The 14,792-nt window shown below is 46.0% G+C and overlaps 1 protein-coding gene and 1 long non-coding RNA gene across 3 annotated transcripts in view; one reads left to right on the top strand and one right to left on the bottom strand.

Moving 5' to 3' along the window:
* The window catches only part of dennd1b (DENN domain containing 1B), a 280,956-nt gene that overhangs the window by 210,833 nt on the left and 55,331 nt on the right, over window positions 1–14,792 (bottom strand). The window lies entirely within an intron of this gene.
* On the top strand, window positions 326–9,596 carry LOC116977497. Its single transcript, XR_004413230.1, has 3 exons — window positions 326–345; window positions 7,100–7,101; window positions 9,487–9,596. It is a non-coding gene; the product is annotated as an uncharacterized LOC116977497 (long non-coding RNA).

Here is a 14,792-nt window from a genome sequence, read left to right as displayed (position 1 = left end):
GAACATTCGGATATGTAGATTAATAATAGAAGAAACACAGAACTGCAGATGCTGGTATGTACATAAGCCAGACAGAGCGCTGGAGTAACTCAGCGGGTCAGGCAGAATCTCTGCAGAGAACGGATAGGTGATATTTCGGGTCGGGACCACTCTTCAGACTCATTTAGATTAGTACATCTGATTCTGAGACTATTCTCAGCCATGGCACTGGTTCGGAAGGACAAAGTAAATTGTTGCCTCTTTTTAGTCTCTCCAAACTCAAGAAGGGTTTCGGCCCGAAACGTTGCCTATCTCCTTCGCTCCATACATGCTGCTGCACCCGCTGAGTTTCTCCAGCATTTTTGTGTATCTCCAAACTCAAGGTTCAGGTGGGCACACCTCAACTCAATAAGAAACCAATGACATTTCCCTACAGTTTTGACATTTGATTTCATTTCCTGAAAATATCCAACAAGTTTCAAATTTCTATAAAAAGCTGCAAAAACTCTTCCAAGCAATTACTTTGCTACTTTTAAATTTAAGAAAGAAATATTGCTGCCGTGTATTCCTGCTGTAAAAACACCAGCCTATTCACATTTAAACTAACTGTACAGTTGTCAAATACTAAGACCATAATTTAAGATTGGTATCTGATGTACGGAAACATATCACGTTACGTCAACGCAAACCATGAAGATAGGTTTATCATCATCTGCAACAACTTTAAGCCACAGTTTCGACATGTTACTCTGGTGGTAGGTAACTGGTGATCAGTGGGATTTTATTTCAGAGAAATTATTAGCATTGCCACTTAAAATATAGAACAGTACAGCATGAGAACAGGCCCTTCGGCCCACAGTGTCCATGCCAAATATGATGCCAAGATAAGCTAATCGTATCTACCAGCAAGTCATCCACATCCTTCAATTTTTTTTTCAAATCCATGTGCCTATTTGAAGTCACCTATTCCTTTTCTCCAGAGATGCTGCCTGACCCGCTGTGTTACTCCAGCTTTTTATGCATATATAAACCACTATCTCAACTGCTTCCACCACTACACTTGGCAGTGTCTTCCACACACTCACCACGCCGCATAAAAACATTTCCATGCACATCTCCTTTGAACTTTGTCCCTCAAAGCTATGCCCTCTAGTCTTTGACATTTCTACCCGGGGAAAAATATTCTGATTGTCTACTTTATCTATGCCTCTCATCATTTTCAGACTTCGATCAGTTCTCCCCTCAACCTCTGGAGTTCCAGATCAAAAAAAAAAATCCAAGTCCAACCTCTCCATATAGCTAATACTTTCTAATCCAGGCAGTATTCTGGTAAACCTCTTCTGCACCCTTTCCAAAGCCTCCACATCCTTGCTGTAGTGTGGCGACCAGAATTGTACACAATCTTGCACCACTTTTACATAAAGTAGTGTTCACTGGGGTTTGTTTAGAGTTGGGAGGTGTAGCATGGAAACAGGCCCTTCGGCCCACCGAGTCCACACCAACCATCGATCACCTGTTCACACTAGTTCTATGTTATCCCACTTTTGTATCCACTCCCGACACACTGGGGGGAGGGCAATTTACAGAGGATAACCTGCACATCTAGAGCTGATGTCTCAAAGACCCGGGTTCGATCCTGACCTCAGGTGCTGTCTATGCAGAGTTTGCACGTTCTCCCTGTGACCACGTGGATTTCCTCCAAGTGCTCCGGTTTCCTCCCACATCCCAAAAACATGCAGGTTTGTAGGTTAATGGGCCTCTATTTTTTTTAAAAGCCCCTAGCATATAGGGAGTGAATGAGAAGGTGGGCGAACATAGAACTAGTGTGTTTGGATGATCGCTGGTCGGCGTGGACTGTGTGTTGAAGGGCCTGAAGTTTCCATGCTGTATCTCTAAATACTAAATAACAACGAGTGCATCGATAAATTGCCGCTCGACATTTCCCCTCTTTGGGAGGAAACCTGAGCACCCGGAGGAAACCCACGTGGTCACAGTGGGAACATGCAAACTCCGCACAGGCAGCATCTGAGGTCAGGATCAAACCTGGGTGTGTGGCGCTGTGAGGCAGCAGCTCTACCCGCTGCACCACCATGCGGCCCTAGTCTCATATGCGCCAAATCATTTAGTTCCCATTTCCGAAATCAGTAATGAATCAGTTAATAATCTCCTGGCTGCAAGAACAAGACAACAGTTAACCACAAAACATCTTTTCAGATCAGTTCAGTGTACAAAACAAACTTGCCCGGTCAGGTGACTTCCTATTGCTGACATCTAGCCGTCTTCTCAGAAAATGAATAGAGGGTGTGACAAGTGTGAACAAAGCGGGGGGCTGAACATTGAATGGATCTGGACAAAGCAGGTCCGGTAAAAGATGCCTGTCAAAACCATTTGCAAAACGTGTGAAATGAATACCATTTTTGATATTTTCCAAACATAAATACATGTGCAATTAAAGCCTTCTCGCCATTGATCAAATGAATACTGCAAAGATCTCGATACAAGGAAGTACACATGCTGGTTTACTAAAAATAGGCATCTAGAATAACTCAGGGTAACTCAGCGGGTCAGTCAGCCTCTTTGGAGAACGTGGTTAGGTTACGTTTCTGGTCAGGGCCCTTCTTCAGACCCATATTTAGAATATGGCTAGGAAGGAATTGCAGATGCTGGTTTATACTGAAGTTAGATACAAAATGTTGGAGTAACTCAGCAGGTCAGGCAGTAACTTTGCAGAACATGAAAAGGTGACATTTCGGGTTGGAACCCTTCTTCAGATTGCCATGATCCAGTGGATGAAACTCTAGTCACAAATGGATTAGAGGGTGTTAGCTGCAAGGTTGGACAAACTTGCATTGTTTTCTTTGGAACGTCAGAGGTTGAGGGGAGAACTGATGGGATGCGAGGATGGTGTGCTGCCTTCCTGGTGCCAGGATCCAGGATGTCACGGACAGAGTGCAGAAAATCCGCAAGGGCGATGGTGAACATCCGGAAGTGGTAGTGTATGTCGGCACAAACGATGTCGGAAAGAAGGGGATGAATATTCTGCAGCGTGACTTTAGAGAGCTCGGAAAAATGCTGAAAAGCAGGACCTCCAGGGTTGTTATCTCCGGTTTGCTTCCAGTTCCTCGTGCTGGCGAGAGCAGGAACAGGGAGATACGGGACCTGAACGTGTGGCTGAGGAACTGGTGCACGGGGCAGGGATTTAGATTCTTAGATCACTGGAATCTGTTTTGCGGTATGGGGGAACTGTACAAAAGGGACGGATTGCATCTTAACAGGTGGGGGACCAGCATTCTGGCAGGCAGGTTTGCCACTGCTACACGGGTGGTTTTAAACTAAATAAGGGGGGTGGGGCGTCGAATGGGATAGTGGAGGATGGAGTTAAAGGGAAAGAGTTTCTTAAATGTGTGAGCGTAGAGACAGAGGGGTGTAAAATGAGGATAGAAGCAATAGGTAGCAAGGTGAAAAGTAAAAGTGGCAGGCAGACAAAACCAGGGCAAAAATCAGAAAGGGCCACTTTTCAACATAATTGTATAAGGGGTAAGAGTGTTGTAAAAACAAGCCTGAAGGCTTTGTGTCACAATGCAAGGAGCATTCGTAATAAGGTGGATGAGTTGAATGTGCAGATAGCTATTAATGACTATGATATAGTTGGGATCACGGAGACATGGCTCCAGGGTGACCAAGGCTGGGAGCTGAACATCCAGAGATATTCAATATTCAGGAAGGATAGAGAGAAAGGAAAAGGAGGTGGGGTAGCGTTGCTGATTAGAGAGGAGATTAACGCAATGGAAAGGAAGGACATTAGTTTGGAGGATGTGGAATCGGTATGGGTAGAGCTGCGAAACACTAAGAGGCAGAAAACGCTGGTGGGTGTTGTGTACAGGCCACCTAACAGTAGTAGTGAAGTTGGAGTTGGTATCAAACAGGAAATTAGAAATGCGTGCGACAAAGGCAAAACCGTTATAATGGGTGACTTCAATCTACATATAGATTGGGTGAATCAAATTGGCAGGGGTGCTGAGGAAGAGGATTTCTTGGAATGTATGCGGGATAGTTATCTAAATCAACATGTAGAGGAACCAATGAGAGAGCAGGCTATTTTAGACTGGGTATTGAGTAATGAGGAAGGGGTAGTTAGCAGTCTTGTTGTACGTGCCCCCTTGGGCAAGAGTGACCATAATATGGTTGAGTTCTTCATTAGGATGGAGAGTGACATTGTTAATTCAGAAACAATGGTTCTGAACTTAAAGAAAGGTAACTTTGAGGGTATGAGACGTGAATTGGCCAAGATTGACTGGCAATTAATTCTAAAAGGGTTGACGGTGGATATGCAATGGAAGACATTTAAAGACTGCATGGATGAACTACAAAAATTGTTCATCCCAGTTTGGCAAAAGAATGAATCAGGGAAGGTAGTGCATCCGTGGATAACAAGGGAAATCAGGGATAGTATCAAAGCGAAGGATGATGCGTACAAATTAGCCAGAAAAAGCAGCATACCGGAGGACTGGGAGAAATTCAGAGACCAGCAGAGGAGGACAAAGGGCTTAATTAGGAAAGGAAAAATAGATTATGAAAGAAAACTGGCAGGGAACATAAAAACTGACTGCAAAAGTTTTTATAGATATGTGAAAAGAAAGAGATTAGTTAAAACAAATGTAGGTCCCTTGCAGTCAGAAACAGGTGAGTTGATCATGGGGAACAAGGATATGGCGGACCAATTGAATAACTACTTTGGTTCCGTCTTCATTAAGGAAGACATAAATAATCTGCCGGAAATAGCAGGGGACCGTGGGTCAAAGGAGTTGGAGGAATTGAGTGAAATCCAGGTTAGCCGGGAAGTGTTTTAAGAGACTGCGCCGAGCAACTGAAAGATGTCTTCACAGACATTTTTAACATCTCACTCAGCCAGGCAGTAGTGCCCAACTGTCTTAAGAGTGCCACCATCGTCCCTGTCCCGAAGAAACCAAACCCAGCCTGCCATAATGACTTTCGACCAGTGGCTCTAACACCCATAGCAATGAAGTGTTTTGAGCGACTGGTTATGCAGCACATCAAAAAGAGTCAACCTGCCGACCTAGACCCACTGCAGTTTGCCTACAGAGCCAACCGATCCACAGAGGACGCAGTCTCAACAACACTGAACCTCGTACTGTCACACCTTGATCGGAAAAATACTTATGCCAGGATCCTCTTCATAGACTTCAGCTCTGCGTTTAACACAATCATTCCGCAGCAGCTGGTGGAGAAGTTGGAGCTATTGGGGGTTGATGCTGGCACATGTAACTGGGTCCTGAACTTTCTATCACAACGGCAGCAGACAGTCAGGGTGGGCAGTAGGACATCAAAAACCATAGCCGTGAGCACTGGCTCGCCCCAAGGCTGTGTCCTAAGCCCCCTGCTGTTTAGTCTGCTTACACACGACTGTACTGCTAGACTCAATAACAACTTCATCAACAAGTTCGCTGATGAAACAACAGTGGTGGGTATCATCAGTGACAATGATGAGTCGGCGTACAGGATGGAGGTGGAGCTGCTCACAGGATGGTGCAAATCCCACAACCTCATTCTCAACGTGGGAAAAGCTAAGGAGATGGTGGTTGACTTCAGGAGGGCGGGTAAACAACACCATACACCTCTGCACATCGATGGAGCTGATGTGGAAAGGGTCAGCAGCGTGAAGTTCCTAGGACTCCACCTGTCAGATGACCTGACGTCCACGACCAACACCACAGCACTGGTCAAGAGAGCCCAGCAGCGACTACACCCTCTCCGAAGACTACGTAAAGCAGGTCTCCCCACTACACATCTACGAACTTTTTATAGGGGGACAATCGAGAGCACATTAACCAACAGCATCACTTCCTGGTTCGGGAGCTGCAAGGCGTACGAACGGCACCAACTTGACAGGATTGTGAAGACCGCCAGCAGGATTATTGGTGCTCCACTCCCTTTCTTGCTGGACATATACAGGAAGAGATGTATCAACAGAGCCATCTCCATCATCAAAGACCCCTACCACCCATCGCATCACATATTCTCCATCCTGCCATCTGGGAAGAGGTACAGGAGCATTAGCTGCAAAACCAGCAGGATGCTCCTCAGCTTCTTCCCGCAGGCTATAAGACTGTTAAACGTACTTTGCCCCCTGCCAAAGTATCGCGCACCAACCACCAACCTGGACAGAGCCACTGTCGTGCCGCTGCCGATCGGAACGCCTGTTGATGTTTAGTTGAGAGTAGTGTTAAACTTGTTCATGATATATGTATTTTTATTTCTATTTATTTTTTTACTGCACACTGAATTGAGTAACGTTTTTTTGTTTCCTCTGGGTATGTGAGTACTCAGGAAAATAACAATAAAGATATACAATACAATACAATACAATACAATACAAGTGGTGTTGGGTAAATTGAATGGATTAAAGGCCGATAAATCCCCAGGGCCAGATAGGCTGCATCCCAGAGTACTTAAGGAAGTAGCTCCAGAAATAGTGGATGCATTAGTAATAATCTTTCAAAACTCTTTAGATTCTGGAGTAGTTCCTGAGGATTGGCGGGTAGCAAACGTAACCCCACTTTTTAAGAAGGGAGGGAGAGAGAAAACGGGGAATTACAGACCAGTTAGTCTAACATCGGTAGTGGGGAAACTGCTAGAGTCAGTTATTAAAGATGGGATAGCAGCACATTTGGAAAGTGGTGAAATCATTGGACAAAGTCAGCATGGATTTACAAAAGGTAAATCATGTCTGACGAATCTTATAGAATTCTTCGAGGATGTAACTAGTAGCGTGGATAGGGGAGAACCAGTGGATGTGGTGTATCTGGACTTCCAGAAGGCTTTCGACAAGGTCCCACATAAGAGATTAGTATACAAACTTAAAGCACACGGCATTGGGGGTTCAGTATTGATGTGGATAGAGAACTGGCTGGCAAACAGGAAGCAAAGAGTAGGAGTAAACGGGTCCTTTTCACAATGGCAGGCAGTGACTAGTGGGGTACCGCAAGGCTCAGTGCTGGGACCCCAGCTATTTACAATATATATTAATGATCTGGATGAGGGAATTGAAGGCAATATCTCCAAGTTTGCGGATGACACTAAGCTGGGGGGGCAGGGTTAGCTGTGAGGAGGATGCTAGGAGACTGCAAGGTGACTTGGATAGGCTGGGTGAGTGGGCAAATGTTTGGCTGATGCAGTATAATGTGGATAAATGTGAGGTTATCCATTTTGGTGGCAAAAGCAGGAAAGCAGACTATTATCTAAATGGTGGCCGACTAGGAAAAGGGGAGATGCAGCGAGACCTGGGTGTCATGGTACACCAGTCATTGAAAGTGGGCATGCAGGTGCAGCAGGCAGTGAAGAAAGCGAATGGTATGTTAGCTTTCATAGCAAAAGGATTTGAGTATAGGAGCAGGGAGGTTCTACTGCAGTTGTACAGGGTCTTGGTGAGACCACACCTGGAGTATTGCGTACAGTTTTGGTCTCCAAATCTGAGGAAGGACATTATTGCCATAGAGGGAGTGCAGAGAAGGTTCACCAGACTGATTCCTGGGATGTCAGGACTGTCTTATGAAGAAAGACTGGATAGACTTGGTTTATACTCTCTAGAATTTAGGAGATTGAGAGGGGATCTTATAGAAACTTACAAAATTCTTAAGGGGTTGGACAGGCTAGATGCAGGAAGATTGCTCCCGATGTTGGGGAAGTCCAGGACAAGAGGTCACAGCTTAAGGATAAGGGGGAAATCCTTTAAAACCGAGATGAGAAGAACTTTTTTCACACAGAGAGTGGTTAATCTCTGGAACTCTCTGCCACAGAGGGTAGTCGAGGCCAGTTCATTGGCTATATTTAAGAGGGAGTTAGATGTGGCCCTTGTGGCTAAGGGGATCAGAGGGTATGGAGAGAAGGCAGGTACGGGATACTGAGTTGGATGATCAGCCATGATCATATTGAATGGCGGTGCAGGCTCAAAGGGCCGAATTGCCTACTCCTGCACCTAATTTCTATGTTTCTATGTAAGTATACAAGACCATGAGAGTTATAGACAGAGTAGACAGTCAGTACCTTTTGCAAGGTGGAAGTGTGAAAGACTACAGGTCACTGCTTTAAGGTGAGAGGAGGAAAGTTTAAAGGAGACTAGACTAAGTGGAGTCACAGGGGAGGCCTGGTCCCCCAACGCAACCCATTCCCTAATGCAATATTCCACCACTTACCCGTTCCCCCAACGTAATAATCCACCACTCACCCATAGCCCCTAACTGTGCAGTTATGTGGGCGGGGGGGGATGTGGGGGGAGGGGGATGTGTTGGCAGGGTGGGGTTGTGGCGGGGGTGGGTGGGCAGGGGTTGTGGGGGGAAGGGGATGCGTACGCATGGGGGGGATTGTGGGGGGGGGGGATGGGTGGGAGGGGGGGTTGTGGGGGGAGGAGGATGTGTGGGCAGGGGGTGTGGGGAGAGGTGGGTGTGTGAGCGGAGGGGTTGTGGGGGAAGGAGGATGTGTGGGCGGGGAGGGAGAGGGGGAAGGGTGTGTGGACCGGGGGGGGAGGTGGGAGAGAGCTCGGAGAAGAGAATGGGGGAAGGGGGTATCATGGGGAGGGGGGCAGATGCCAGCGAGGGGGACCAGAGAGGAAGGGGCTGGAGCTCGCGGTGTGATGGGGACTCACAGCGGGCGCTGGTTGCTGGTCATTCTCCTCCTCCGGGATCAGAGTCTCCGCTTTCCATTTGGCAACATCAACGACATCTCCGACTCCGCGCCAGGCCGGGCTGGGCCGCATCCGGTCCCTCCGAAAATTGTGTCCGGTTCGAGACCTCCGCCGGACATCCAGAGCATCCATCAGTTCCAGTAAAGACGCGATGACGCAGGAATGGGCGGACCATCCCATGGAGTGACAGGAGAAGAGACTAATCCACGTGCCGCTGACTGGCGGGAGAGGAAATCGTCGTTCGCACGCGCGGTTTTTAAGATTTTTAAACCTCGCTGACTTTTACATTATTCCACTGATCGTAACGAAACTTGATGCAATCGCATCACAGGAGAGCGGTGAGTGAGCTGGCAAAAAAATCGTAGCCCTATCGCGTACCATTTTTGTGCAAATAGAAAAACCGCGCAAAACGGAAGAGCACAAGATCAGAGCTTTAGTTATGTATAGATGTGGTGAGTGCCTGGAACACATTCCAGGAATGGTGGTGGAGGCAGATACGACAGTGGTATTTAAAAGGCTTTTGGATAGGCACATGGATATGCCGAGACTGGAGGGAGATGGATCATGTTCAGGCAGTGGAGATTGGTTATACTCGGGCATTAGGTTCAGCACAGACATTGTGGGCCGAAGGGCCTGTTCCTGTGATCTACTGTTCTATGTTCTAAAGAAACAAGTGAATGGAATTTAAAAACAAACACATTAATAAATTCAAAAACGATTCCCACCTGGAGCCATAGAACATAAAACAGTACAGCACAATGACAGGCCCTTCGGCCCACTATGTCTGTGCCTAACATGATGTCCAGACCATCAGTTAACTGCCTGCACGAGATCCATATCCCTCCATTCCCTGCATATTCACGTGCCTATCTAAACGTCTTTTAAACATCACTGTCGTGTCTGCCTCCAGCACCGCTCGTGGAGGTGGGCTCCAGGGTTTAGTTTAGTTTAGAGATACAGAGCAGAAACAGACACACCGAGTCCTCACCGACCAGCGATCCCCGCACATTTACACGACACCACACACTAGAGACAATTTACATTTATACCAAGTCAATTAACCTACATACCTGTACGTTTTGGAGTGTGGGAGGAAACCGAAGATCTCGCATAAACACCATGCAGTCACGGGGAGAACGTACCAACTCCATACAGACAGCACCCATAGTTGTGGTTGAACCCTGGTCTCTGGCGCAACAAGTGCTGTAAGGTAGCAACTCTACCGCTGAGCCACCATTTAGTTTAGAGATTTGGCATGGAAACGGGCCTTTTGGCCCACCGGGTCCGCGCCGACCATCGATCACCCGTTCACTCCAGTTCGTTTATCCCACTTTCTCATCCACTCCCGGCACACTTAGTGGCAATTTACAGAGGGCCACTTAAAACTGCAAATCCGCACGTCTTTGGTATGTGGGAGGAACCCCACGCGGACACAGGGAGAACGTGCAAACTCCACACAGACAGCACCCGAGGTTACGATGGAACCCGGGACTCTGGTGCTGTGAGGCAGCAGCTCAACCAGCTCTGTCCACCTGGCTATCTCTTCCCTTGACTGTGCTCAGTCCTCAGAATGGAGCATCTGTTTCTGGTGTAGATGGGAATGCAAATGACATGTCCTGCCCAGCAGCGGTGACTGAGGGGTGAGTTCTGGGACACAGGTGAAAGTTGAGGGGAGAAAGATTTAATAGGAACCTGAGAAGTGACTTGTTTTTACAAAAAGTGTGATGGGTGCATGAAAAGAGCTGCCGGAGAAGGTAGTGGAGGCAGGTGCTTTAGCAATGTTTAAGAAACATTTAGCCAGGTACATGGATGGGATAGGTTTTGGAGAGATATGGGCCAAATGCAGGCAGGTGGGACAGGAGTAGATGGGACATGTTGGTCAGTGTGGGCAAGTTGGGATGAAGGGCCTGTTTCAACACTGTGTGACTCTGACTGGGTTTGTTGGCCTGGGGAAGGAGATCAAAATCGGTTTGCTTGCCTTCCAGTTGCAGGGCAGCATTAGTGGTATTTTCCCAGTATCTTAAAGTGCCTCGTCCACAAGCTTATTGCCCGCTATGTAAGGTAAAGGGGCTGTCCCACTTGGGCGACCTAATTGGCAAGTTTAGAAGAGTTTAGGAGAGTTTGAAAAAATGACATGTTGAAGCCATCCTTCGACTATGTAGAAGACCTCCTTCGACCACCCTTGACTATGTTGAAGACCAGCTTTGACTAGCTACGACTAGCTATGATTAACTTCGGGAAAATTGGACACCAAATAATGGAGAGTGACGACGACCTCCTTCGATCTCCTTCGACCTCCCTTCGTCTATGATGAAGACTATCTACGACTACCTTCGACTACCCTCGATTACCTACGACTAACATACCGACCTACTACGACCTACTACGACTCTGAACATTAATAACCCATTATCTGTTATTTGCACTTTATCAGTTTATTTATTCATGTGTGTATATATTTATACAATGGTATATGGACACACTGATCTGTTCTGCAGTCATGCCTACTATGTTCTGTTGTGCTGAAGCAAAGCAAGAATTTCATTGTCCTATCAGGGACACATGACAATAAACTCTCTTGAATCTTGACTAAACCTACGAGTAAAAAAAGTATTGATTTTTTCCATAGCGACCTTTTTTTACTCACGGGTATTTTTCAACATTGTGAAAAATACCCCGTGACCTAGCTGAGGCCTCGAGTACACGGGGACCACTCTCGAGCATGAAGGAGAGTTACAAAGACCTCCTACGACCTCGTGTCGACCATGCTGCGAGTATGAGTCGATGGCAAACTCGCCAGAACTCGTGGATTAGGTCGCCCAAGTGGGGACAGTCCCTTTAGGAGGGTATATCAGAGTGAAGGGACTATAAGAATAACCCAGTAAGGAGAAGACCATGGGTTTAAAGTGAAGGGAAAAGATGTAATAGGAATCTGAGGGGTAACTTTTTCACACAAAGGCTTGTGGGTATATGGAACAAACTGGTGGGACTATCCCAACGTTTAAGAAATGGTTAGACAGGTACATGGATAGGACAAATTTGGAGGGATATGGACCAAACGCAGGCAGGTGGGACTAGTGTAGCTGGGACATGTTGGCCAGTGTGGGCAAGTTGGGCCTGTTTCCACACTGTATCACTCTATAACTAAAGGAGCATTCAACTTAGCATGTGTGAGGGACTTTGCAAAGAGCAGGCTAGTCCTCAACAGCAAAGAACCACATAATTCAAAAGCAGATCTGAAATTGCAATCTTCTGAAGGCACGACAATTTCACGGTTATGAGGGGGGATCAATTCCTTTTAACCAACGTTTCTCGCAAGCAGACATAATGCGAAGGAAAACAAAATATGATCATGTTGATAAAACCGCATTACAGGCTTGCAGATAGTAACAGATAATGCTCAATTTAATTCAAAAGTCAACATTATTTTTCAACAGAAAAAAACGACTCAAATTCATCCTTCAGAGGATAATTCCAAATTTAGCCAAAGAGGACGAAGGGGCGAGAATTGAATTTAAAACACCTTGGCAGTGAAAACAATTTATTTTGTTCACACCCCTCTGGAGCCGTGGGTGATCACAGTAATCAAACCATCGCTGGAGAGGAGTTTGCCCGTCCCTAGGGTTTGAGAAGTAAGTAACCTTCAACAAGAAGATGCCAGTATCACAGATGCTGCTCTTTGATAAGTCTATGACAAGCTCTGAGGAAGCAGACTGACTGAAAATCAATGTTTTGACATTCTTCTGACGCCTGTCTGTGAAAGTCTACAGTGAAGCTTGTAAAGAGGAACAGTGTTTTGGTGGGTACAATGGGATTGTCAGTAGTAAATATCACTATAGTCCGAGAAATAATATGCCCCCATTGCCGCTAAAAACACAACACATACACGTTTCTCTCCTGAGGGGCGAAACACAAGTTACAATTGTTTATAAGCTGGTACATAGTCGAAAATGGCACTGTTTTCCTCTTGAGAGCAAAATCTAGCCGGTGCTGTCAGATTAGCAACTAGTTTCCGCATATTTGTATCGAGTGTCAAATGCCATTTCACACACCCACATGTCTGAACAGGCATGTAATGCATTTATTCTCCCCGCTGAACCAAAAACTGTTAATTTTACACAGTAATAAACCTTTAAGTTTACATTTATCTCACAACCCTTTAATAAATATTACACTGCACTGCGCCGGGGCATCGGGTAAAATGGGGTTTGTTACGGAATTTGCACCTTTCTCCATTGTTAAGCCAATCCAATTTTGAGGTGAAAATTACCTCCATTGGCAGAATGGGTTTTATGTGTAAAAAGTTTGAATCGTTTTTGCCACCAAGCGAGTCGGCAAAAAACTTACTATCGCCACAGGATGACCAGGTATAGAAAAGTACAAATTAGCAATCTATTCCAAATCTTCAAACCCAAGGAGCTCCAGTTGGCAAAAGTAGAATAACGTGACTCTAAATACATTGATGGTGGGTGCAGAAGTGGACAAATTATGTTCTATTTACTGGCAACAATATAATTTACCCTGATTAACAATAAATGTCCCAACATAAGAATTTTAAAAGATCATTTGTACTCTGAGTTACTCCAGCATGATTATCATTTTGTGAAGTTATAGTGATTTAAAGCTGACGTATATCTATAATATTAACATAAAAACATAGAAAATAGGTGCAGGAGTAGGCCATTCGGCCCTTCGAGCCTGCACTGCCATTCAATATGATCATGGCTGATCATCCAACTCAGTATCCTGTACCTGCCTTCTCTCCATACCCCCTGATCCCTTTAGCCACGAGGGCCACTCCCTCTTAAATATAGCCAATGAACTGGCCTCAACTACCTTCTGTGGCAGAGAATTCCACAGATTCACCACCCGTAAAAAATGATTTTCTCATCTCGGTCCTAAAAGACTTTCCCCCTTATCCTTAAACTGTGACCCCTAGTTCTGGACTTCCCTAACATCGGGAATAATCTTCCTGCATCTAGCCTGTCCAACATACTTGTATCTGTGCATTTAGTTTATTGTCAAGTGTACCAAGGTACAGTGAAAAGCTTTTTGGTTGCATGCTAACCAGTCAGCGGAAAGACTATACATGATTACAATCAGGCCATCCACAGTGTACAGATACAAGATAAAGGGAATAAAGTTTAATGCAAGATATAGTCCAATAAAGTCTGATCCAATGTGTACCCTTCCTGACTCTGAAGAAGGGCCTTGACCCGAAATATCACCTATTCCTTTTCTCCAGCGTAGCTGTCCGACCCGCTGAGTTACTCCAGATTTTTGTGTCTAATGGCCCTGTCCCACTGTACAAGTTCATTCAAGAGCTCTCCCGAGTTTAAAAATCAAACTCGTGGTAGGCACGGAGAATGAACTTAGCGAGTACGTCGGAGCTCAGGGACATCTCTTAGCGGCTCGTAACGCTAACGGCAGGTACTCGGGAAGACTCACTAATGGCAGGTAAGCTCGGGAAGACTCGTGAAGATTTTTCAACATGTTGAAAAATGTCCACGAGACCCCGAGTACCAACGAGTGGCCATTATCGTAAATCTCCGAGTTCAAATCAGGGCAAACTCGGGAGAGCTCTTGGAATGAACTCGTACAGTGGAACAGGGCTTTTAGTCTGAATAAAGATCGTCCAAGAGTCTCCAGTGAGGCACATCCTGACTCAGTGGAAAATGCACAGGTGCTCCTCCTTCTGGGACTAAGATTCACTTTCACACTGGTTTTGTGGGTTCTCACATGACTGATGAGGCACATGAACGAACCACAGACATGGTAGACACCACTCATGAAGTAATGGTTGCGCAGCGGTAGAGTTGCTCCCTCACAGCGCCAGAGACTCAGGTTCGATCTTGACTACAGGTGCTGTCTGTACGGAGTTTGTACATTCTCCCTGCGACCACGTGGGTTTCTCCGGGTTCTCCGGTTTCATCCCACACTTCAAAGACGAATCTTGACTAAAACGAAAAGCAAAAACTGGAAGCAAAAATGCCGGAAGAACTCAGTGGGCCAGGCAGCATCTGTGGAGGGAATGGACAGACGCGTTTAAGGATCCCACAACAGATTTCCTCAACAGATGCTACCTGGTCTGTTTAGTTCCCCCAGCACTTTG

This window comes from Amblyraja radiata, chromosome 10, assembly GCF_010909765.2.
Source record: "Amblyraja radiata isolate CabotCenter1 chromosome 10, sAmbRad1.1.pri, whole genome shotgun sequence".
NCBI lineage: Eukaryota > Metazoa > Chordata > Chondrichthyes > Rajiformes > Rajidae > Amblyraja > Amblyraja radiata.
Note: the sequence above shows the minus strand (reverse complement) of the source record. Positions and strands in the feature narration are given on the sequence as shown.